Source organism: Lycorma delicatula, chromosome 6 (assembly GCF_047948215.1).
Source record: "Lycorma delicatula isolate Av1 chromosome 6, ASM4794821v1, whole genome shotgun sequence".
NCBI lineage: Eukaryota > Metazoa > Arthropoda > Insecta > Hemiptera > Fulgoridae > Lycorma > Lycorma delicatula.
This window is the reverse complement of record NC_134460.1, coordinates 113,152,905-113,180,216: the sequence shown is the minus strand read 5'-3', so window position 1 is coordinate 113,180,216 and position 27,312 is coordinate 113,152,905. Positions and strand designations below refer to the sequence as shown.

Here is a 27,312-nt window from a genome sequence, read left to right as displayed (position 1 = left end):
TACATAAATTTTCTCAGAATTAAATTCTCTACAATGTTAACTAGAAATTTTTCTTTGTTATTGGTAAAAATTAACAATGTTATTTTAGTCCAATCCGAAAAAAGTATATTTTCAGACAAAACCTTTTCCTGTTTTACCCCGTTTTTCTTAAAACTTCAGTTATATAGAGGTCTGGGATCACTTTCATTCAATTTCTTAGATCAAAATCCATAAGAAAGCACCAAATTTACTCCTCGATTTGTACCCCAAGAATTTTTTGTTTAATTTCACAGAGGGAGCAGAAATGTTTCGCGAGTCGAAACTCGCTAACGAATCGTTTTCTGATCTATGTTTATATGAACTGGTTTTTTTTTTATTTTTGGCTATAGAATCATCTTCCGAGAGATTTCCGTGCAATTTGAATCATCCTATATATTTAAAAATATTAATTTTAAATTAAATATTTTAATTATCAACCTATTAAAGTAAAATAATTAGTCATTTATATTAAGTTGACCTTTACGGGACGAAATCATTTCTCATTACGGTGCTTTCTGAGTTAAAGGTTAGTTTTTCTCTAATTTTCTCTCTGGATGACGACGATTACATTAACCTGAAGATTGCAGTAAATTGTATTTTATTTAATTAAAAATGGCGATTTTTTTTTTAGATGAGTGTACAAAATATTAACATCTATATCTAAATGATACTGAAGGATGACTTAAAGTAATTGAATGATTTCTTTTTGCAGAAAATCAATACAATTGTGGTTTTAGTTTAGAATAAACAAAAAAAAAATTGACTTAAATGTATGTAAAACCTAGCATATGACTTATTCCTGTATTTCTTCTAATTAATCACGTAGAAATGAAATATCAGAATTTATCTGAACATATATTTTGACATCTAACTTATTTACTTGCTGACAGATTCTATGAGTTCGAAATATAGAGCTACATTCGATCCAGATTCAGTTGGCATCGAACAAGACGAAGTTCCCGTTTATCTACTCGGTATTACATATAAAACGGGCTTAATTTCATCTCAGTCACTGGATTTTATTTCTTATTTACAATACCAATTAAAAAATAAACCCTCATATTTAGTTTTGCGCATTTGAAATTGGCACAAAATTACGATTACTTTAGTTATAACCGACTCTGACCAAGTATACATGAATTGACTATTACGATCCAAAATGAAAAAAAAAAATTTCTTTTTTTCCATTTTATTTTTTCTTATCTACAGATAATCTACGGTCTTTTATTTCAGCCGATAAATTATTTCCTTATTTAAACATATTATCTCAACTGTACTTCGATATTTGGTTTTTTCCAGATACAAATTGACTATTCCTAACAAATACTATGCTAAATAATAATTTATCGCGTTTTAAATATGATTACAAGCCTTCTCATGTCGCCGGATAATATTGGTAAGAATGATATGGAAAATGAAAGAAGTACTACTATTATCAATCTATCGTGATAATCACTTGACGATTTGTTCTCTCCTGAACTTCTTCGAATACTGCTTCCTCAGGAATTGGAGCGGTCTAGTAGAACAAGTAGAGAGAACAGCGGAAAGAAGCTCTTGTTAACACAGACTTAAGCCGAGCGGTCCTATGATGAGGTCTCCCGGGTTTTTTCACATAGAATATGGACTATGTGCTATATAGAGATGACCGATCAAACCTACAGGCAGCACACGCGACTCTCTTCGCAAAGAGAGTTTTTTGGACCAGCTACGGGCCCCATCAGGCGTATCCTGCTAGATCTAAAGGCACTAGCAACCAAAGCAGAAGGATTGAAGGGGAATTGCGTAGAAAAAAGGAAGCACATATCTTGCTAACTTCCCAAGGGATTACCCGAGAAAAATATTTTTGCAAATACGATCTACAAATAATCAGAATACAACCCAAAACTCCGTCCATCTTAAAAAGAAACTAAAAACAAATATATAACCGTCATTAAAAATAAAATACCGCCATATAAATAGAAAGATCCAGTAGGAATGGACTGATGTCCAGGCTCTACAATAATAGGGAGATAAAATATACTGACAACCTCGTATTCCATTCCGACTGGTCAAAGAAAATGTGTTGAAAATCTCCCTAAATAGGAATGGTTCTTTTTTACTGATTGGGACTCCGGTGCTTAAAAGCCAAAAGATAGAACATTTAATTAAGGATTTTACAAGAACGTCTGATGATGATTCAGTAGAGGTCTTTTAATTGATACTGATGAAGCATTAATAGGCTACTAAATTTTGACGTAAATAATTAGAAAATAGAGAAAGATATCATTCGACTAGTATTTTTCCTAATTTACAAGATTATTAAGATATATACATACTACCAGAAACTGATTAATTATGATTATCATAATGATAAATTTGGAGGCACATACTAATAAAAATTTATAGAATTTCAAGAAATTTTTACCAGCCATTAGAAACACTTCCGTTATTCCCTATAGTGTGCTCTGGGTTGGTTCCTTAATCAAGATTTAAATTTTTACTTATAAATACACAAAAATTTTCATTGATTTTGTAAAATTTCTAATAAGAAATTGATAGTAAGAATGGGAGAATAATGAATAAGTAATTTTGAAAACTTTATCCATTGACGGTGTAGTAAATTTTATCCTTATCTGAACACCCTTCTAAAATACTAATATTAGTTCAATTAACAATATTTTACTGAAATCTTTGGTGGTGTATGAAAAGGAGAAATCAACTGCATATCCAAAAATATGCGACTTCAGTGGAGTGTTAAAACGTAATATTATAAAAATTCTACTAAATATGTGCAAATATAGCATACTGTGTGTTTTTAATTCCAGTTTGTTCATTTCTTCATTTCCTTCGGATTATTAAAAGCATTTCCGTGATTTCTAATTTTTTCCTTTAATAGAATGACCAGTCACATCTTAATTCAGATCTTAATTCTTATTTAAACAGCAGTTTTAATTTTGTTTATAATTATGTTTAGATGTAATCTTAATGGTACTAATTAAATGGGTTTTATATTAACAAACCTTGTTTGATTATTATTATTTTTTATTGTAATTACTACTACTATTAGTTTTCTAAACTTTTAGCGTAATAAAAGTATGGTTTTTGTTTCTATAGTTCAATATGTTATGCAGCGTTATGGCGTAACATGTTTCAAGATACTTTCTTCTAAACTTTTTTAATTTTGGTCTACTTCAGTTTTACCGGGTTTACAAGTTATAATATAAAGAGACGTAAGTTAATGTATTTAGTTGTATATTATTAATAGCTTTACCTTTCGTATTTATTAATTATTATACAATAAATATTTATTTTATAAGTTTAATAATATAGTATATTTATCATTAACAACTCACCTTTTCATTTTTTTATTAGAGAAGGATATTTACTTGTACAAAAAAATCATTTGATCTAAACAGATATCCCGACCAAAAATATTTTTTATCTTCAAATTGGAGATTTGAAAAAGTGTAATTTATTTATAATCAATGTTATATTTTAGTACATGTATCTGTACAATTATATAATTTAATCTTATAGTTTACCGTCTACATAAATCACTAGTTTCTTATCGCCTGTTGGAAACCATAACAGTCAAGTTGGATTCAAACTTATCACTTCCGAAAATCATATAATCTAATTACTTCCGAAAATGGTATAGCTATTCTCAAGAATAAGTATCCCATGCAATTTCTATTACAAAAGTTAAAGAGTAAAATGCTTTTGAGGTGTGGGTGTGGAGCAGAATGACAAATGTTAGGTGGCAAGACCATACAACAAAAAAAATCATTAAGGAGAATCGGAGAGAACAGGAAAATGCTAAAGTTGATGGAATATAAGAAAAGGAACTGGCTACGATATTGTATGAGAAGAAGATGTTTATTAGTGGATACGATAGAAGGCTCGGTAAATGGAAGAAAAGGAAGAGGAAGGAAGAGATTTCAAATGATGGATGGGATTATGGAAAGGGGAAATATGTGGAATCAAAAGCAAAGGATAAACAAGGTGGAGAGCAGCGTGACAGGACCTGTCCTATTCGCAGAACACTATGAATGAATGAATGAATGAAGAGTGAACTAGTTTCTCATTTTCTTTTTTGTTGTGCTAAATTTATATTGCCACATATCAGAATGGCCATCTTATCAAAATTTATGTATTATTCAGCTTGAAAAGCGATATCTTTACTCAAATTTTCATCGGAGGTTTAGCTACAAAATTTTTATTTTCAGAGAAGGCGACTCAGACAGATTCGTTCAGCTTATCCAAGTGTTTTACAAACATAACTCCCTTCAGTAGATGTTCCGGGTTTTTAGCAACTAGACAAACATTTGTTATTCGAGCATAGTCCTTTTATTGTTATATGACTAAAACAAAATAATGTACTAATAATTCAAACCCTATGTAAGTATGTATAAGTCCTATGTATGTATGTATGAGTTACAATCACGATAATATCTAGAATTTAATGATAAGTTTTTCAAAAAATATTCGGACATTTAGGATTCAGTTTTACTATGTTTTATAAATATAAGATAAATTACAAAAAAAAATTAGATGCTTTGTTTTTATAAAATACCCTATTCTTTAACATTTTAAAACATTAATATTTTGTTTCTGTTTGCATATGCCTGGATAGTGGATTTGAATTGAACTAATCAATAATCTTGATTTATTTTTTATTTTTTGAATGGATTTTTTAATAAACAAAAACTAAAATCAACTCACCGGATTTCTTTAATGGTAAACTCGTCGTAAAGCAGTTGAATTCGAAGTTCTCAAGTTCAAATCCTGATAAAGGTAGTTTTGCTTTTATTCGGATTTGAATACCAGATCGTGGATACCGGTGTTCTTTGGTGGTTGGGTTTCATTTAACCACACGTCTCAGGAATGGTCGGTCTGAGTTTGATCAAGACTACACGTTTACCGGTACAGTTACATTACACTGATAAGTCACGAATGACTTTAAATATTGATGCGAATATAAAAAAATAAAATGTATAACAAAACCAAAGCGTTGATATTGATATATTCGAGTTGGATATATATTAGCGCTGGATATTGTGTATTCATAGAACTGCATGAAGAAATTTTCGTACATTTTTTTAAATAAAAATCACAATTCAGATTCAAAATTAACGGTACTAACACACTCCCAAATTTTTTTTTCCTAGGTCGCATTGGAGAAGGCGATGTTGTTGAAGTGCTCCATGTTTTTTATCTATTCATTCAGTATACATAATTTCTCTTGAGTTTGTTCGTTTAGAATGTTTTTCTGTAAAATCTATCGTATTTTTAAATGTTGAATTAGGAATTTGTATGCGTGTGCCATGTGTAAAATTTTAAATTAGTACCACTAAAATAATACCATCTAAAAATCTAAGGAAGAAAATAGGATCATAATCTCAAAAAGATCCTTTGAAAACATATTTCTAGTTATTTAGAAATTGGTTTTATTATTTTAAACAATTATAAAACGAACTGAATATTTAAAAACATGTATTTTTGTAAAACCGTTGGGTTTTCTGTGAAGATCTTTAGTATGTCATTTTCTGTGCTTTCTCAAAGATTAATTTCAGGAATGACATTTCAGTAGCGATTAAGTAAAACAATTTCCGAATACGAAAAATCCTCAACTAGCAAGTTTTTGCCCTCCCCAATCTTATAGTGGAGGATAAATACCGCGAATATTGTTCGTATTGAAAGTAATAAGTAATTGTAAAGGTTTTTCCCATCAGATGTTTAATTAGAGATAAACAGGAAAAAGAAAAATTTACGAAATAATTTTCTAGAAATCTTTATCACCCGTTATAGTCGTCGGATGAATTAAGTAGAAAATCTTTAACCTATACTTTCTGAGTAGATTAAAAAATAATTTTTCTTTCGTAAAATAGTGCTTAAGAATTAGGTGAGTGGACAAGTTTCGTAGCAGGAATTATATTAATTAAGTAATCATAAACGTTATTAATTAATAAATAAAAATCCAATTTATAAACTACTCAAACACTCCGGTAAAGATTTTGCTTTTCTGTAAATAATTCCTGGTTGTACAAAGAATCAGGTGAATACCTAGTAAAAGATTGAATAAGGAATGATTAAATGATGCCTGAATGCCCAATTTTGAAATTGAACCCAGAGTTTTTTGGTTATTATACCAAGTAAGTTTCCTGGAGTGTTTAAATCATTTTTTTGTTGGAAGATCTCTCGCCTTAATTTTTTGTCGTCTAAAGTTTGTCATCAATTGTAATAATGTCTTTTTAATCTATTCAAGGATGGATATAAACGCCTTCCTTCTTTAAGAAAAAAAAGATATGTATCTTCTTAATGCAAGAGACGGTAATTAAAAAATGTGGTTTGATCCAAGATCCAATGACGCCTTAAAGTCAGTTTTTAATTTTTTTATATACTAGTACATATTGTTTGAATTCGTCTGATCTTCAGTATTCTATATTTGTTTTTTAATACAATGTATTTCATCTACTGCACAAAGAGAGAAAACTATACATGTTTCGATCATATTATCTTATTTTTGCTGTATCGATATAGATCATTAAAAAGAGAAAGTTTTAGACCGTTTTCCCATGTGTTCAAGTTACAAGAGAACATATGAGAGGCATTATTGTGACGTAAGCTGCTGAATGTGTGTATGAGACATGTGTACGGAATGGGAGAAAAAACACCCAGCAGCGATACTCACACTGAAATTCTGCTTTTGAATGTTTAATCCTTTGCATTATACATATAACAATTTTTAGTCGACTGTCGCGTTGCGTGGTTTAATTTACAAATGCACCCTCAATGGAATATACCAAGCAATATTGAACTCGTAAAATATTTTTCATATTATAACTTACTTTTTGTAATTTCATGATATTTTGTATTTACTTTTACTGAACTAAATTATTTTTGTTGTATTTATTATGTATTAAATACAACATTAATATGTATTAAATAATACATTATTATGTTGTATTTTATTAGGAAATTAATCAGATATTTGGGATTTATATAAAATACTATTTACTCAATAAGTTATTGAAATTGATTAAGAATTTCGTATTTTGATTGATTTTTTTTTTAAAGATTACATTTAAAAATTTCTCTTCACTAATTCTGCAAATTTTGATGATCGAATTTTTTTTTTTTATTAATGAGAGAATGATGTTTTATTGGGCCGAACGTAAAAAAGCACCTAATTTTGAAACCACTATCAAATTTCATACTCACAAATTTTTATTTTAATGCAAACAATTTTTGATAAACGTTTTGTCCTTTTTTGTATTTTTTTATCTTGAATTTATCCTATCACCTCAAAACTTGTGAGTAGAAATATATTTAATTTTTTTTATTTATTTTAATAAGTTTGTGGGATTTGAACCTAGACCTTTCGGATAAAAGACGAAAACACTACCATTCCTCCACAGAGATCGGTATTTTTTGTAAATTTTCCGTTCATTATGATTTTCCCCTATTAAATTATACGTTTTAGCAGTCCATTCTGTGCTAATTTTTCTTCTTGCAATGAGCCCGTATAAGAAATTTTGGATACAAATGGGACTGATTGAATTTTCTTTGTCAGATAATAACAGTCTTCATTATTCCTCCAATCCTTGTGGTGAACAAACAAAAGGTATAATTGCTGGTGTTAATCATAGAACTATCATCACCGTTTCATTGAATAAGGAATTTTCCTTGTAAACCTGACCGAAGATGCTTATTATAACGAGCATAATATAATAGCTCGTTATAGTAATAGCTTTTGATAACATCTTAGCGTTATCATAAAATAGTTTTTAAATTTTTTGAGGTGTTTTTTTTTTCATATCAATCCATTCGCAACTATGTAGTTATAGTTCCGAAGAGAAAACGGAACGGAATGAAAGAATCTTGGGGGATATTTAATCCCCTATTCACTGGAAAACCTGGACATCAGTCCCTTCCTGCTAGGTCTTTTTATTGATCAACTGGGTAGTTAATTTTTTTAAATTATGGTTATATATAGATTTTTTGTTTGTTTTTACGATGGACGGAGTTTGGGGTTGCGTTCCGATCCCTTGTAGATCGTGTTTGTGAAATTATTATACCCGGGTTATCCCTTGGGAAATTAGTAGGACATTTGTGTTCTTCTCCCAAACAGATTCTCCGTCAGTATGTCCATTGAAGGACTTTCGATGCTATTGCCTTCCGGATAACAGGAATGTCTCTGATGGATCCCAAGTTTGTGGAGGGTGTCGCGAAGAAAGTCGCATGTGGTGTCTGTAAGCGGTTGCCTGATTAGTAAGATGTAGGAAGGATGACAGTCTTAAGTTGTTAAGAAGCAAAACTTATCTCTTCATATAGATAATCCTGCTTAAACTGGGTAGATTGATTTTAGTAAGTTGTAAATTTACTAGAACTACCGGTTTGAAATTCTGTAATGCTATAAAATCGGAGTATAAAATTTTAATTTCTTCTTTTTCTGTTTAGCCTCCGGAACTACCGTAAGGTATTACTTCAGAGGATGAATGAGAATGATATGTATGAATGTAAATGAAGTATAGACTTGTACAGTCTCAGGTCGATCATTCCTGATAAAAAATTTAAATAACATTTTAACTAATATCGTCAAACTGTATCAAGATATATGCACATTCACCATAACTCTTTACCGATAGAAAGCCATTATTTTCTTTCAAACTATATCTTTTCAAATATTATATTAGTTTTATAACCTTTTATTTTACTGATCTATTTTTATATACTATTGGGAAATTTGAATAATTTACTACTTGTTTTACAGTAGTATATCCTCATTAAAGTTTCATATTCAAACGGTTTATTAAATTCCCTCTCTGTATACTCAGAAATAGAAAAGAAATAAGAATAAGACTTACAAATCCCCAAGCATTGAATACATAGGGCTGTAAGTAGAAGACAATAAAAAAGATATTTCAGACGATAGATAAATATTTATTTATAGTAACATTGATAACAATTTTTATTTGATTCAATTTTCATTTCCATTCATTGTATTTTATCAGTTAATTTTTTATTTAAAATATCAACCCATTCAAAATGTAACCGACGAGGATGGGATTCGAACCCACGCGTGCAGAGCACATTGGATTAGCAGTCCAACGCCTTAACCACTCGGCCACCTCGTCGTCGCTATTGCACACTAAAATTCTATTATTAGAATACAGTCTTCATTATATAAAATTCCATAAGATACGTTTTCTATGATTTTTCCTAATACGAGTATTAAAATCGTCTTCATGATTTATTGTTTTTAAATAGCACTGTTGTTTTTTATTTTATTTTTGCTTAAACAAAGAAAAGAATATCTAAAAAATATATATTGAACTCGTATTATGTTACATTCTTTATTACACAAAGATGTCTTTTATAGATATTTTTAAAATTTCAAATGACATCTTCCTCATGTTGTGGAGCTAGGTTTTCATGAGGATGTAAGAAGATAATGATAAGATTGAAGGAAGAAGATAAGATGTAAATATATAATATAATGCAAAGATAAATGTTACCAACGAATTTAAGTACGTAGGAGAAATTTATAATCTGAACAGGATTATATTCAGCGTCAATTGTAAAATACATTATTAAAACTTGAGAAGCTTAGATCTATCACCAAAGACATATAGATAACAATAATCTCTTCAAGATCGCGAAATTAAGAAATTATACAACTTTAGTAAGACCAGTATTCTTCTTATATGGCACTGAAACATTACACATAACCGACCTCGAAAAATTGCTCAAGGTCGAAAGAAACTTACTAAGGAGAATCGATAGTCCGAAGATAACAGAGGAAGGACCTAAAGACTGAAATCTAACAGTGATATTACCAAAATCACGAAGGCTTAAAAACTGCGTTAAGGAAACGAAGGTTTAATTTCTTTGAGCGTATAATTAGGATGGACCCAAACTAAATCAATCTTAAATAAATTAAATAAATCTTTGACAAACTGTAGAACATGAAAAGTATATCAAATTACGTCAAACAGATAGAAAAAATAGCCTTGAAAGAAGAGGACTGTTGCGATAGACTTAACTTTCGAAGAATAATTTACAGTATTAAAATTCTTGTGACAGAAAAAAGGACGAAAAAAATGGACAGTTGAGCAAAAACGAAGTCGCGCCGAAAAAAAAGAGAAACGCATTGAAAAAGAAAGAAGAAGCGGGAAAGAAGCGATATTGACGTGATCCTAAATTGGCCTTTTCACATAAAAAAAGGTGTTGGTAAGTGTGCGTGCGTGCGTATGTGCATGCGCGCTTTGTTTGTTTGTAATGTAAAAAATAAATATTTAAACAGTTTATCCCACTAATTTTTTTTTTAATTTTAGCTTGTTCAACTTACAGTTGTGTTGGTTTTTTATTTTTTTTTTACGATAGGGTTTTAAAAACTTTCAGTTATTTAATAACTGTAAAAACCGGTCCTTTTATCTCGTATTGTTTTTTCTTTCTTTCATTATTCTAGTTTTAGTATGTTAATGTATTTTGAAATTATATATATGTATATATACAATAAAAACCTCTCTGATAAGCGTAAGAAGAGTTGTACCCTTTAACCTTAGTTATACTGTATGAATAAATAAATGATGTTTCAGATAATTTCATTTTTATTACAAATTCGCTACTATATTAAATGGAAATAATGAGTAAATATTGTTATTATGCATGTTGAATATTTCAATTGTGGTTTATTGGAACTTATCCAAAATAATAGTATATTCTTCTGTTCATTGTTTGCAAGCTACACTAAACTATCTTTAAAGTGATATTTAATGGAATATTTATTTAATTAAATAATTATAAGACATCTAAATAACACAACTATTTTTCATTTTTCTTCTTTTCTTTTAATTTGCACTCACCGAAGAGTTTATGTTTGATATTATAGTATTTATAAACAAATAAATTATTAGTTTATTTAATTTACTTATCGATATTTTTTTACCACCACTCTATTAGAAACTTTAAAAGAATACAGTAATAAACACAGCTCATTAATTAACGAATTCTTAATTATTTTCTGAAACGGTTTGTGTGCCAAGTCATTTCAATTTGCAGTATTTTAAATGTTATTCAACTTTTTACTTCCCTTTAGTCTTCTTACAGCATTAATAAATATTTTATTCTGATCGATATGTAATCATAAATATTACATCAAGAATGAGTAGGCGTGCTACGCCATGAATAAAAAGACTCTGTCGCAGCAGTAAGTGCGTCAGTAGGGAGGATTTCCGGTTTTAGTTAAGAAAGAAAGGATTTTTGAAAATAATATTGCTTTAAGTGTTGTAGCTAGCTTTCGGGTTTTTTTAAACTTGAAAATTAATTTTCAAGCTACTAACCTCTTTCTTTCATACCAGATCACATTTTCGATTATTATGAAACTAAAGTACTATACCAAAATTAGCTTCTATTTATATGTAATTTGTTTCCTCTAACGTGTAATTTGCAGTTTTTTTCAACTAATGAACAATAAGCAACCTCTCCCTATCCCAGAGAAATAAGGATGATATGTATGGCATGTAAATGAGGTATAGACTTCTATAGACGTAGGTCGATTAGTCCTACGGAATTAATTCGGTTAATTGAACTGAAGTACACCGATAAATCAAATCCGTACAAAAACAACTAAATTTATTAGGACATGAACTTCAAAACCTTCGACTTAGAAAATCAGCTGTTAAACAACTGCATTGCGACGACGAGTTAACCACTAGATAAACTTGATGGCCCTTAGATATAATTGCGTTTTTTTTACCGACTTCTCGAAAAAATTTACGGATTACGTTCGGTCTCATGGTCGGAGTGTGGAATGAAAATGAATTTTCATTACATTCTATGTATGAGTACAAAATACCATATACTTAAGTAGGGATTTCCTTATATATATAAGTCTATGCAATAAAATTTTGTGACTCGAAAATTTCCAAACTACTAGATCAATTTCACTGAAATTTGGATGTGCTGTATTAATGTATCTGAAGTTATGCATGTGAAAATGCGATGAAGATTGATTGAATCTTTCTTGAGTTACATACCCAATACATACATACATTTACACACATTTACACCCGCCGAAGCAGTGTCGGACTCGCTAACAGGTTCCGCAAGTTGTTATTAAGTGCGTATGTGTTCCTGCGCACTACCGACTGAACTTCCACACCTCCTGGGAACCCCTTATGTGGCATTACTTCAGGAACGGAGACACGCCCACAGACACAATCAGACACCACATTCACAACTGATAATACCCATATAAACACACATCACAACACTCACGAACACAGTAAATAGATTATATTAATTAATAGGTTACATAAATTCAAGCTTCGTCAAAATCGGCTAAGATTTGTCCGGTATAGCGAACGAAAATATACCATACATACGAAAATATAATATACGGTATATAAACATGACCGGGCGCAATAGCGATTTCCCAAATTCTTTGGAAATCCGCTAAAAAAAAAAAAAAGGAATTATTCGTCAATTATTTGTACGGATCAAGTGGAAATACAATAAAAGTGGTCAATATATAAAATTAACAAATATATAAAATAGCAAATGCAGTATATGTTATACAAACTATGAAGAAACCAAATAAATTAAATCAGTACAAAATAATAGCCTACCAGTTTTGAAAACGGTAATAAACATTAAGTTTTTATATTATAAACAATTAAGTAAATTAATAAACAATTCGATATTATAATACTATTTTACATTATGACCACGCCAGGAATTAATAAGTTTATTTTATCAAAACCTATATATATGTAGCAAACCTGGAATACTAACCTATAATATGTGTTAGGTGCTATAGCATGTAACAAATAAATGAATTCGAATGTATTTAGACAATTTTTATTAGTAAACTTTGGTTAATGAATTTACTTTTATTTAATCTTTGAGTTTTCGATGCAAAATCTGTTCTTAAATAAACGATTTTTTTATCGTTATATACAGAATTCTCTTTAATATTTTCGAATATTGTAGAAAACACTAGAATTATTTAAACTTAACAAAAAAATAGCATTTTATCTCTGTCAAATGATGTAAATAATATTTTATAAGAAATCCATGCTTTAATTTACTTGATACAAATCATAATTTTATTCATTTATATCTATAATAATAATGATAATAATACTAATAATGATAATGATAATAATATTTGTTCGGTGTATAAAAATATCTATTTACTCGTACCAAATTATAGATTAACTACCAATTACAACTGCCGTTATTTTTTTAATGAATTTTGTAGTGTATGAAAAAAGTTCAAACCCGTACCAGATAGATTCGAACCCAGAACATATGTTTTTTGTTTTTTTTTAATATTACTCTGCTACTAATTTGTAATGTTACTTCAACTTAAAAAATTTGTAGAATGTCATTAAATTCTTTTTCTTTGTCGGAAAACACTTTTATACAACTAGACCGACGTCCTCAGCCAACCGGGTTGGTCTAGTGGTGAACTCGTTGTCGCAAATCAGCTGATTTCGAAATCAAGAGTTCTAAGATTAAAATCCTACTAAAGGGAGTTACTTCTATACGGATTTCAATACTAGTGTTTTTTGGTAGTTGAGTTTCAATTAATCAAACATTTCAGGAATGGTCGACCTGAGACTGTACAAGACTACACTTAATTTACATTCATACATATAATCCTCATTTATCCTCTGTAGTAATACCTTACGGGGATTCCGAAGGCTAAACAGAAAAAGAAAAGGGTCACGTCTTCGTTTCCCATTAAAATTTCAAATATATTTATTTTTTATGATAAAAAAACTTTAAAAACAGTTTTATCCTTCTTTTAAAGACAGTTTAGATAAAATTGCAATATAGTATAGCCTACGAACGTTTTCCTGATTACATGAATTATTTTCTAAGTAAATCAGAAGTCAGTTTATTGTTAAATCACAATTGATGGTGAGGTGTGACATATATTATATTATTTCTTCATACATGTGTTTATATCTATTCAATTTTCTAGGTTTAGCTCAAAATATCGTTTTAAAATTCCTGTTTACAATTTTAAAAATTTATCTTTCTATTACAATTTGAAACTACTATAATTTTTTCCCTTATTGAGATCACACACATTTTATTATTTTAGACTGTGACATATTTGATCCACATTCTATTATTCACTTTAAAAATCATATAAGTCTAAATTTAAAAGAAATTTTTATTAATTTATAAATTATTTTCGTTCATAAAGTATGTGTCAATGAATCATGTAATATATAAGTTAACGCACTCGGAACTAACTGGTTGTTTTCTATCTAATTCTGTTAAAGTGAATCGTAAATTCATATTTCGTTTTTAAAATTGTTATTTGTGTTTCTCTTTATTTGAACTTTTTTTCAATACAAAAGTTTTAGAACACACTTAACACTTTCTATTTTTCATTTTATGTCCATCATACTGATAAATTTTAAAGTTTTAATTATAAAAAAAATATTTTTTTTTAATTTTAGATAAATAATTTCAGTTTATTTTTTTATATTAAATAAAATATAGTTTTTTTATTAGTGAAATAAAAGATTACTCAATAAAGCATTCAGAAGATCAGAAGCACAAATAAAATTTCTTAAAGTGATTTAAAATTAGCATACTTCATTAAAATATCCGTTTATTTAAAAAATTTAAACAAAAATTATTATTTTACTTATCTTCTTTTTTATCTACAAACAATTATACAAATAAAATAAATGAAATTTATGTTGGTATTTTGGAGTGTCAAAATACATGAAACTTCTGTTAAGCATTTCTGATCGTATCAAGGTTTATTGGCATAGGTTGGATGTTAATTCTTATTGTAAATAATAAGTATGAGTATTAGTTCATTTACTTTTGTCATAGACAGCACAGTCCCTTTATGTTATATTTTTTAAATTCTTTTATTCATTTTAATGCGATCGAAATAATGTGATGGTACAGATTTTCTCAGAAGTAGCTAATTTCTCTTTACCTTTAAAAAAAATTGTAACGTAAAATTGTGTCAGAACTAGATATATTAGAAACTTTAATAATGTTACTACTTTTTAAGTAAATAACAATTAAGTTGATATAAGATTTTTTTTGTATGAAAATATAATGTAGCTATGAAATTATGTAAAAAAGAGGAGGAGAAATAATGAATAAATAAATAAATTTTTTGCTGTCTTTCTGATTACATATTTTATTTAAAATTGTATATTAAAATTTCACTCCTAAATTGAGAAATAAGGTTATAAGGAAAAAAGATATAAAGAACAAATAAAAAATGACTAGCATTAATTTTTTATGGTTAATTTTTTTATTTATTTATTTATTTATAGTTGCTAGATATATTAGATATATTAAAGTTGCTAATAACTTTATATAAAGTTATTAGCTACTTTATATAAAGCTAAGCGTTCATAAGTAATTAGGTAACAAATACCAAACATTGGAAAACAAATATCGAAACAGGAATATGACCACTAGTCTATTTCCACTAAGTACACAGTACTCCGTAAGGGATCTCACATGAGCAAACCGCTAAATTTAATTCATCTCACCATAACAGAGAAACCGCAACAGTCTTTTGATGCATTTCTTCCGGTTGAGCAAACCCTTCACGTCTGAACCCCCGGTGCGACGAATAGTCACAAATTTCCCATTGGGAAATTTAGGAGCAAGTAGTTAACGGACCATTTTATATTGCACGCCTCAGAGTTCTGCTGAGGAGAGCAAATAGGTGGGCGTGGCTTAGCTTTCTGTTCTCAATCCTCAGCCTCGTTAGGATGACTTGATCTCTTCTGCTGTTTGGGGTAAAAGGTTTCATTTACCCAAAGTGCACATACACCCAAATATACTAATTTTGAATTTGTATATATGAATGAATACTTTCATACATTACAATTATAATATTACTCTTTATTATATATTTATTAGTATATTTTATTCTTCTAAAAATTATTCTATAACTAATTTTTTATTTATTAATCATTATAAATTTTATAATTAATTTTCCGGTTAAGTAAAAACTACGTACATGTTAATAATAAATAAATAACATTTTTATCAAAGTATTGTGCTTTTAAGCAAAGAAATTATACTCGTGTAAGTGAAAATGTTGTGGTGTATGTGTTTCCTCGCGGGCGCACGTGTGTTTATTTTTATTTACTTAATATGTAACATTTTATTCATTTTTATTATTTCAGTACTATTTTCATTATAATAAATTGCAAATTAAAATAAATAGCAGATTTTGTAAATATTGTTATTTTTTTATTAATCTTTTAAACGTTTGGTACTAATAAAAGCAAAATAAATTTATAATAAAAATTTCACGGAAAATGCAACATAATTATAATAATTTAAATAGATAAATAAAAATTTTAAATAATTAGGATGGTGCCAATAATTATATTTACTAACTGAAATTCTATAAATCATTAAGCTCACACAATCATATTTTACCTTTAAATTAATTACTTAAGTATTGAACTATAGAAAAAACGTGATAATTAATTTATTTAAATTAGTTTGTTTTTATTAATAGTAAAAAAGATAAAACTCTCAATTACGAAAAATGATAGTAATTTTAAAAAAGAGTGGGGAAAATTACATGATTACTTTTTTTGTATACTACAGTTCTTTGTTCGTTAAAAAAAAATAATTGAGTACTAGAAATTATTAAAAATGCTGCAAATTACAGCAGAAAGTTGTGTAACATCTAAACTTAAACGCTTCTTTTTTAATGTTTTTTTTCATCTTTGTTTATAATTGATTAATTTTTAATAAACTAATAAAATTTTATCGAAAATAATCTATTTTTAATTCCATTCATGAATGTATCAGGAAAACCATTTTTTTTTAATTATGTTGGAAGAAACGTATAAAGATGATACATCGAAAGGAAGTGGATCTAAATTTGAAACGTATTTAATATTATTCCTTTAATATTATTTATTGATTTAAATTGAATTACTAAATTTTATATATATATATATATATATATATATATATATATACATATGGAGAAAATAGTAATAAAAATCTATACATAAAGAGGGCCCAATACACTCATAAATTAGTAAATGCAACCGAGTTAATAATAGTGTCTGTGGAAGTAATGATATTTCAATATTCATAACTATTTTTGTTTCTTACGGACAATACATTGCTTCAAACTCAATACGGGAAACGTCGTTGTATGTACAAGAAATAATCTTTTTTATTAAACATTTAACTTATTTTTAGATGGTTGCTAGTTTGACCAATAAATAATGTGATAAATTTAATTAGTAGCCTGTGTCAGGTTGGAATATAACTGGAGTGTTATATTATTTGAATACTTTTTTTGTTTTGTGTGTGTGTGTGTGTGTGTGTGTGTGTGTGTGTGTGTGTGTGTGTGTGTGTGTGTGTAAATGTACGTAAAGTACGTCAACTAGTTTAAAAGCATTTTTAAGAAACAGTAGCGAAATTGATTCCTATGAACACTTAAAACAACCCACTCTTTTCTATTTCAGCTTTAGAGCTCATGTGTATACTCATATCTATCAATCACTATCCAATACCAATAAATAACTACCTACACTTAGTAATGTCTTGAACTCAGCTCTTCGTACTTCTGGATTCCAGTAAGGATTAAGAGCAAATTCTTATTCCTTACGTGTGCACGGAGATTAGTTGGTTGCATAATAATGCACCTAATAGAAATACCTAATAGAATTAATCTGAAAAAAGCAACTATATGATAAACTTTAGATTTGATGTATAGATCATATCTTTAGGAATATTTCCTTTTTAATGTAAGATTTATGATACAGTATGAGGTTTTTTGTAATTTGAGCTTATTACTCTGTTCTCAGTAAATCTTAGCTACATAATCAAAAAACAAAAAAATATAATAGAAAAAACTGAAAAATTAATCATATTCCCATGTGATATTCAAACTTAATTCAATTTACGGAATTTCCGTCCGTAAATTCACTTCTGTAAGAAAAAGTTATGGAATGGTTTATATTAATGGTAAATTTCGAAGCTTATGGCAGTGCATGTAATGTTAGTCAATGTTAAGTCTCAAGTGAGAGATTATAAGCTGACTAATCCTTTTAAATATAATCAACATACAAGACCGTGAAGTATATTTTCTTAACCAAATTAAAAAAGGAGGAGGTTCTCAATTCTATCCAAATATATATATATATATATTTTAATATATATTATTTAATATATTTTTTAAATATATTACCGTTTTTAATAATCAGCAAATCGATCAATTTGATGATAATTTTAACCTATTAAGGAGAATCCTTTGATGTTCCCGTCGTAAAGTTTTCCCAGATATCACAAGTAAAAGATTTTTTAAACGAAAAATTATTTTATTTTTTTTTATTAGACTTACATTACAGTTTTGTTGTTGTTATCATTGCTTATTATTGAATCGATACAGTGTAATGATATTAAATTTTTTTACCAGGAAATTCATGAAACCCTTTTGGAAATTTAGGTTAAAAATTTATAATACGTACTACACCCTTTTTTATTATTATTATTATTACTATTATTAAGGCATATTTAAAAATGTATAGAGTGTTTATACTGAAGAGTATATACCCCCACACACTGAATAATGTTAGCTAATTCTTCTTTGCACTATTTCTTTTTCTTTTTTTAGCAGGTTGCTGGTTTCTTGCAGGTTTTAACAGGCCTCTTCTTTACGTTTCCTACAAGCAGGTTTTTTTTTTTTTATAATGAAGAATTTTTTTTCGATCGATCCAAATTTTAAATATGACAGCTAAAATATTTTTTTAAAAAAACAAATAGAAAATATCGCACTGAAAATAAATTTAAAAAAATTCAATTCTTTAGTTTTCAGTTTGTTTAATTTGGGTTGATCCTAGATTAAGGGTTTGTTGTTTTTAATTTACCACCGATTTTAAAAGATATTAAATTTTAAAAAAATTGAAAAATTATTTATTTTTAATTTTTTTGAAGCAGGCTTAATTTTTTAGGACATATTATGTTAAAAATGTTATTTCTCATTGATTGGTGATGAGAGTACTGATTGTTTCGGTTGTATACGTAACTTATATCTTTTTAATGTGTCTTGATAACATCTTAACAGGCATTCAATTTGAAGAATGGTCAATTTATTATAACTCTCTCATATTTTTCAAATAAATAATTTTGTTTTTTAAAACACAGTTTCTGCACTTCTAACAGAATCTTCTGTCAGAAATGCAGTTGTAGCTCGCAACACGTCGTTTTACCTCTGGTTATACCGTCTCGAATGGATTTAAATCAGGATATTAAGGTGGAAAAGTCAGAACTTGATGCCCACTTCTTTCAAACAATTCGTTAAATTGGTATCGTTTTCTGTTATTTTTGTTAGCTTAATTAGTTCATACGATTGTGGTTTTAAGCATTTCAGACGAAACTGGAATATGATATTTCTGTTTCAGGAAAAAGACATGACATTTTGGCTACAACAGTCATGTCTTTTTTCTTGCTTGAGACTGATGCTTTTTCAGAAAGGGTATTATGGTAGGGAGCATTGTCAATGACTACTACAGACTCAGGAGGACGGTTAGGAATTAATTTTTCTTCAGCCCGTTTCAAATAATTTTTAGTATTCATGTTATCGTAATTGCCAGTTTTTGATTTGGCTGTCCAAGTTAACATTGCATTTGGAATAAAGTCCATTATACCTACGGCGTGAATTATGATTAAAAGTTCACCTTTATTTATTGATAAATGAAGTCCTGCACTGCTGTCATCGGCTCATGATTTTGCCGTTGAATAAGACGATAAAACGTAGGATTCATCTAAATATACGATCACCCGGTTACATTTTCTAAAATCACTGATTGCCTGGAAATATGAAACCCTTTTCTGTTTAATATCATGTAATTCAACTAAAAGTTTCCTTTCGTTTTCTGTTTTGCGCCAATTAAAACCTAATTCTTTCAAAATTTTTCTTAAGTTAGTTTCACTGCGTTAAAATTAATTTTAATTTTCAATTCTTTACAGTTTGTTAAATGTTGGTAGCTCCCTATCTTTGAATGAAATTTATTCACTATTCGCCTAACTACAAAATCATATAATCATAAAAAAATCATATTATCGGGTAACTGGTTTAAACGTTTCATTTTCTTTTTCGGGGTAATGAACAAACATTCTGGTCCCTAGGATCGAAGAAGTTCAATTTTTTCTTTTCTTAGGCTTTGAATCTGAGTACTGGAAATGCTACAGGCAGCATTTATCAGGTATGCAGTTCTCTCTTCACACTTTGTGTAGCAATTAAATGCTTATCGTATTTTGATTTTCCTACAGCTAAAGATTCTTTCTTCATGTAATCATACACATTGTATACAATTTCGCGCGCCTGTTTTCGAAAAGTTTACCTTTCACAACAGACTTAAATTCAGTCATAACTATTCGTACGTGAACGAACTGCTTTAAAAAATTTGAATCTTGAACCACCATAAAAACATCAAACGTTACATGTATTTGATGACTGTATAACAAAATACACGACACAAGCTAACAGAAACGTACCAAGGAAGAAACACAGAATTGAACTTTTTATAAATGGAAAAGCAAAACAGAAGAAAAAATAAAATTAAATAAAAATAATTGTTTGTGTTTGAAACATGATGTCACTTTCTTATTACTGTAAACACACAAAAATATGTACTGTATTTCGCGTTCTAAAAATGGTGTCTTTTTCTTCTTACGTCTACGTCTGATTATCTTTTTCGAAGTTAATAGACCCGTGATCATCGTATCTCCCAACCTTCTTGACAAACTGTAACAAAATTAACGCCTCAATACCACCCACATACTCAGAAGTCATTTTACAAAATGTTTAACAATAGGTTAAATCGGTTGAAGATATAAATCAAAACAAAAACTGATGAAAAAAAATAAAAAATTCAGGCTTATTATTCACTATCCCCTTAAAAAAATTACCCAAATCCTAACGTAACATTTTAATATTAATGGAATCATCTAGTACAAAAATATAAGTTTGAGTCTAGAAACGACAAAAGGAAAAATAGTTTTTTTTTCACCGTTCTTTTACGGAGGTATGAATAAGACCAGACACCTTCAGAAAGTGTCTTCGCTACTTAGGAGCATTAAATTATGATAAAAAATTTACCTACCCTTTGGGTAAAATTTTAAGATACGGGACCAATAAAATCTGTATCTCCCAGTCCCCTTGACAGATTGTAACTAAACTTAATGTATCAAATACAGAAATCATTTTGCCAAATTTCCTTTAAATCGGTTCATCCAGTCCAAAGGTATCAAGCAAAAAACAAACAAAATACACACATCTTTCTAGAATTTTTCAATACCTTATTATGCAAAATCTGACTCGAGCTTTGAGTCAAATTATGCTGAGAAAAATCTTTTTCTCAGCATACGTACCATTATATGGAATTCTGTTTAGCTAAATAGTATAACTCGATAGTCGAAAAAGTAAAAATTTATTTTTATTATTAAGAATTAATTAGTACAAAATTGCTTTAAAAAATAAATATTTTATTAAAACATGTATTTGTATTGATTATATTTTCTAAAAGATGATATTATTGTGGGTGTGTGTGTTGTGTGTGTAAATGTATTTGCATGTTCAGTATAAGTTGCTGCACTTGAAGCTATTACATAGTTACTTGAATCAACAGTGTTCTGTTGTTAATTTTGTGCTATTAATAATTTAATTACTATTGCTATCATGGTATTATATAAATAAAGAAATGCACTTTAATATCTTGATGAAAAGAACTTGCCTTTTTTTCTGAAAAGATACTCTCCGTTGCTACCTTAGTTCTTTTAATTCAAAGCTTGTAATTTACCTCTTCATATTTTAAAGAAAAGAAAATATACATACTTAATAAGTATAATGTGATCTCTTTTTTTTAACAAAGAATGCTCGCAAATGTTTATGCATGGTTATTTATGTACTATAATAATTCACATAAAATTATTATTATTATTGTATTATTATTTTTATTATTATTATTATTATTATTATTATTATTATTATTATTATTATATTAATATTATTTTTATTATTATTATTATTACCGGGTGACCATTGCCAACGAGAAACGCACTCGCACGTTCCTCGCATGGCAAGAGACCTGGGACCACGAGACCAGAGGACGATGGACAAGGCTTATCCCTCTGGTCATACCGTGGACGAAGCGACGGCATGAAGAGGTGGAGTACTACAACAATTTTTAATAATTTTTAACGGGTCACGGGTACTTCCGCGCTTACCTCCATGTTATAGGGAAAGCGCCGTCCCCCGACTGCTTGTATTGCCCCGGTGTACGGGACGATGCTGAGCACACCTTTTTCAAATGTGCTAGGTGGGCGGCAGATCGAGGGACACTAGAGGCGGATCTCGGAGCACTGAGTCCCCACAACGTGGTTGCGATGATGCTCCGTGACCTGAGCAAAGTGTAGCCCGATTCGTCGGCAACATTCTCAGGGCCAAAAAGGCTGACCTGGATAGTCCTGAAAATAACACCTAATCAGGCTAGTATAGGAGGACTCGAGCGGAAGTAATGTGTTAAACGGTTCCGGGTCGAGTCCTGGTAGAAAGGGGGCTGGTTTTAGTCGGTAGTTTGCTGATAGTGATTGGATAATACCATTAGCGGGAGCCCGACACTCCGCGCGTAAATGCATTTCCACCTCCCTCCGCAAAAAAAAAAAAAAATTATTATTATTACTAAAAAATACCTTTTATATTCCTACTTACATAAATACGATTTCTTCATGTTATGAATATTATAGAACTCATTGCTTTTTATCTAAATTAAAATTTTACTTAACTTGGAACTTTTTTCATTATTTATAAATTTTATTAGGACCTACATAAATAATAAAATACGAGTATGTACAGTACGGAAAACTCATTTCGTAAAGTAGTTAAAGTCGTCATTTCGTAGTTAAAGTCTCTTTCTTCAATGATAGATTATATTTAATTCAGATACTCTTTTTTATGACATCACCGCAGAGACGAATGAATTTAAGGTTCGTGGTGGCGTACCGAACGGTATCGGCGGATGCGAGGGGAGTCCTGGCCGGGGTGCCGCCGATCCAGTTATGGGCTACCCAAATGAAACGGATCTATGAGGACATGAACAGGGAAGATGCCACTAATCTCTTGCTACAAGAATGGCAAGAGAGGGGGAACGCCGCTACAACTGGGGTGTAAACAAAGAAACTGATTCCTGAAATAGGACCGTGGCTCGGGAGGAAACACAGCGACGTGGACTACTACCTGTCACAATTACTCTCACAGTCACGGAGGATTTGGTATATACTTACACAGGTTTAAAGAAGGAAGCTCCAAAATTGTGTGTACTGCGGTCAAGAGGACACTCCCTGCCACACCTTTTTTGAGTGCACGTTGGGAGGATCTAAAAGCAAAGTATAACATACAAGAGATTACCCCAGAAACTACAACAAAGTATATGCTGAGAGGTAAAGAGGAATGGCTGACAATAGAGAGATTCGTGGTTGAGGTAATACGAGCAAAGGAAGTGGATTACAAGTGGGAGGAGTTACTTAAAGAAAAGAAAAAAACCACCGAGACCCGGCTGCTGGGACAGGGCCCGGAAACGGCATAGCCGGGCTCGGTGTCCCTGGCCTTAGCGGTTAGAGGCAGCGGTAAGATGTAAATAAGGAAAAGATCCGCAACCGGTGAGCCGACCTGCCATGCCGGACGTACTGCCAGTAAGTGGGGATGCTCATTAGAGTCACAAGGATACTCCCCTGGGCTGAGTAATACTTGATTGTTGTGCCGGCCCAGGAAGCAAGAGAACAAACACAAAACAAAAAAATTCAGAAACTTAAGATTTTTTTTTTAAATACGAAATATTCCGAGATGTTTCCTTAAAACAAAAATTAGATAGTTTCACAGTCAAAAGATGTTATGTAGATCATAAAGAAGATCGGATAATCATACAATAGATAACATTTCAGAGATTTCATTTTAAACATTGTCCATTTTTAGCAGATCAACACGTAAAATCAAATAATGAGTTTGACCACGAAAAATTTTCTGTTTTTAAAGGATTATAATATAGAACTTGTTTCTTGAAACAGTTTATTTTTATCCAGCATAGTGGTAGCGTAGGGATCCCCTAAAATAATTTTCGGTTAGAATATTTTTAGGTTATACTAGAAAGACGTAATTTTGATTCTTTTTTACAAAGAAAGAAATGAAAATTAATATATTATCGAGAAATTTTTCTAGCTCATCCTGATAGTCGAACGACTTGAAATATTTGACAGTAATATATTCAAGAAAGTGTTAAAATCGTATCCGTAAATGATTAATTGTTAAAGGGTGACTGGTGTACGATATTACTAAGTCTTTAGTTTTATTGATACTTCATGCTGACTTAGTCGTTAACACACTGACTTATAACATTTTGTTTTACAGACCCTAGTAAAATAGCATTGCCCACTCAAAACAGAAAAAACATAGGTTTTTTTTAATAATTTTTCTCCTTGTATCTCTTGTGCATTAGCACGATTAAAAAAATAATGAGTTTTTCCTAATAAAGTTGACTTGTTTATTGTGGACGCAAAACCAGCCTTTATGGATTAAATCGATACACTTCTTCTTAGACTATACTATCGGCCGAACTTTAATGATAGGAAGATTGTCCTGTTGTTAAATTTTGTTGAATCGTTTGAACGTTTTTTTTTTTTTTATATTATTCATCCTCCTTTGATTTTTCCAGTAAGGGTTAAGTATAGAATATTTTCTTCAAATAGCTAACAAATACTAAGAAGTTTGTAGTATTCCTAGATATTCAAAATTCTTCTCTATTTAATATTTAACATCTCTCAATTTATTAACCCTGCTCTATTCGAAAGAATATTCCGTTTGAGTTATGTTAATCTAAAATATTTTTTATAAATATGAAAGTGAAAACTTCATTTCGAATGTTTAAAACCAGTCCAACACATTTATTTACCTTCATTCGTGTGCATGTTTTTTCGTTGATTCACACTACTAAAAACAGATTTAATTATCTTTCCCTTGATACAGATAACTTGTTCTTGATCCTCAAAATTTCATAAATTTGTCCATTTATTCTATATTGACATACATTCTATACTCTATATTCTATTTTTTTACGCCTTATTCAATTCACGGCAGCTAGTCAAGAATTTTATTATATGATTTTTATCGACTAAAGGTTTTTTTAATGTTATTATGAAAATAAATTCCGGTCCAAATAATTTTAAAAAATAGAGCCCAACGTTATTATTAAGTATCCTCATTAGTTATTATTTATCAAGTGATGATATCATTAGAAATCCGAAAATGTTTTTGCATCCTTCAGATGCAAAAGGATGACTGAGGGATGACTGTATTCTCATAAAAATTATTAAATTTTACTAATAAAAATTATAAATATTTTTATTTGGTTACGTTTTACCAATTTATTTTATGAAATAAGATGTACTGGTGTCACATGATAAATGAGAAGACCGTTTAAAAGAATCGTTATTTCACAATGTAAATATATTGCTTTTGGATTTAATTAATTCAATATTCTTCCTCATTGAAACTTATCTAAAATTAATCCTAAAAATATCGAAGAGAATCCGGATTTACAAAAAATAGAACATCATACTGTATCGTAAAATATCATCAGTTTCTTATGATGTATGGAATTGATATTTTATATTCCATTATCTCCAAAGATATTCATATGAAGATAGCATAAAATAGAAAAACTATTTTAGATCTAATATTCTTTAGATCTTTTTAGATCTATCAATATTCTATTAAATATATAAACAGAACCATAATTTTTATAACAGATCCATAAATTTTTAATAAGCATATCTTTTTCACAATCAAGCAATGAAAAATAAATTTATAACTGAAATGTTATATCATATATACCTTGATGACGTCGTACTGTTATAATTCAAATATTCTGTTCACTACTACTTTTCCGGCAAATATAGCTAGAATACCTGATTAAAGGAGAAAGTACAGTGTAAAGAATGAGGTATAGGTTTTTCTTGCAAATCTTTACATCTTAGGGTCCAACTAGTTCATCTGGGCCAAAAAAAATATATACGTATGTACATGTGTCTCATTGCACATGAATCTCAGGATTGAACAAACCAATTTTCATAAATTTGGCTCAAATTTTCCTATATATGGGGCATTGATCATATTATTTTTTTTCAAAATTTGTTAAGGAAGTGTAAGGAAGAAGAAGTGTAAGTGTTAAGGAAGAAATATCACGAAAAAACCAATTTCGATTTTCTTCAAAAGTATTTTAGTGAAAACTATACTAAAGCGAATTTGTTACCTACATTGGTATATAAATAATCAATTTTTTTTTTTCAAAAAATCAACCCCCACCTCTTAAAATTGATATATATGCTTTTGTTCTTTTGTTCTATCTCCCTTCGGTTTATATATCTTAATCTTTTTCTTCTTCATTACTGTCATTAGGTTGTCTTTTTTTGCTCTAACTCTTTTAATTTTTATTATTAATAGCCGGGAAATTTGGCTACTATTACTAGCTTTTTTATCAGATTAAAAAGCCAATATAAATTTTATAAGTTAGCTTAATTTAATTTAGTTACATTTTAAAAAATAATAAAAATTCATTTCACTTGTATTCCTAACATAAATATACATGAGTAGACTTTTTCCAATATAAAAATAACCTTTAAATGATTTATTATTACAACTTTCAAGCTATCAAATTTACTTATCGAGTCGAACAACTATTACTCTTCATTTGATCCTAATCTCTTTGTATTTATACATTTACAAATGTAGCTTTTTATAAATTACGTGTACATTTACACTTAATGCGCTTTTAAAATCCATTTATCTTAAAATAACATTTTGACTTGCTAGGTTGATCTTAACACCACAAATCAACATAGACCACCCACCTACAACAAACCATCTTATTATATAATAAACACGAATGTGGGTGTGCCGTTTTTAGACTTGCAAACACTTTTTATACCTTTTATAAATAATGAAGTTATTTATTTATTCTTTTCCATATATAACTATTTTATTTACTAATGTATTGTAGTATTTTGAGTTATAGTAACAATGTTATACTTTATTTTTACAATTTAAATTTGAAATACACTTTTTTATCTTTATTTAAACTGTGAAAAATACATTCTTTAAGTAATATATAATTTTATACCACTAATAAAATTAATCTGTATTTCACTGAATTGTTTTATTTTCGGATTTGTTTTGAATAAAAATAAAAAATAAAAAAAACTGTTAAAGAATTTTTTATTAAT

The 27,312-nt window shown here is 29.1% G+C and overlaps 1 protein-coding gene and 1 non-coding gene across 2 annotated transcripts in view; one reads left to right on the top strand and one right to left on the bottom strand.

Annotated features, from left to right (window-relative positions):
* Shab (potassium voltage-gated channel shaker cognate b) overlaps positions 1-27,312 on the top strand; it is a 506,172-nt gene that overhangs the window by 256,838 nt on the left and 222,022 nt on the right. The window lies entirely within an intron of this gene.
* Positions 9,053-9,134, bottom strand: TRNAS-GCU (transfer RNA serine (anticodon GCU)). The gene has a single exon. It is a non-coding gene; the product is annotated as a tRNA-Ser (tRNA).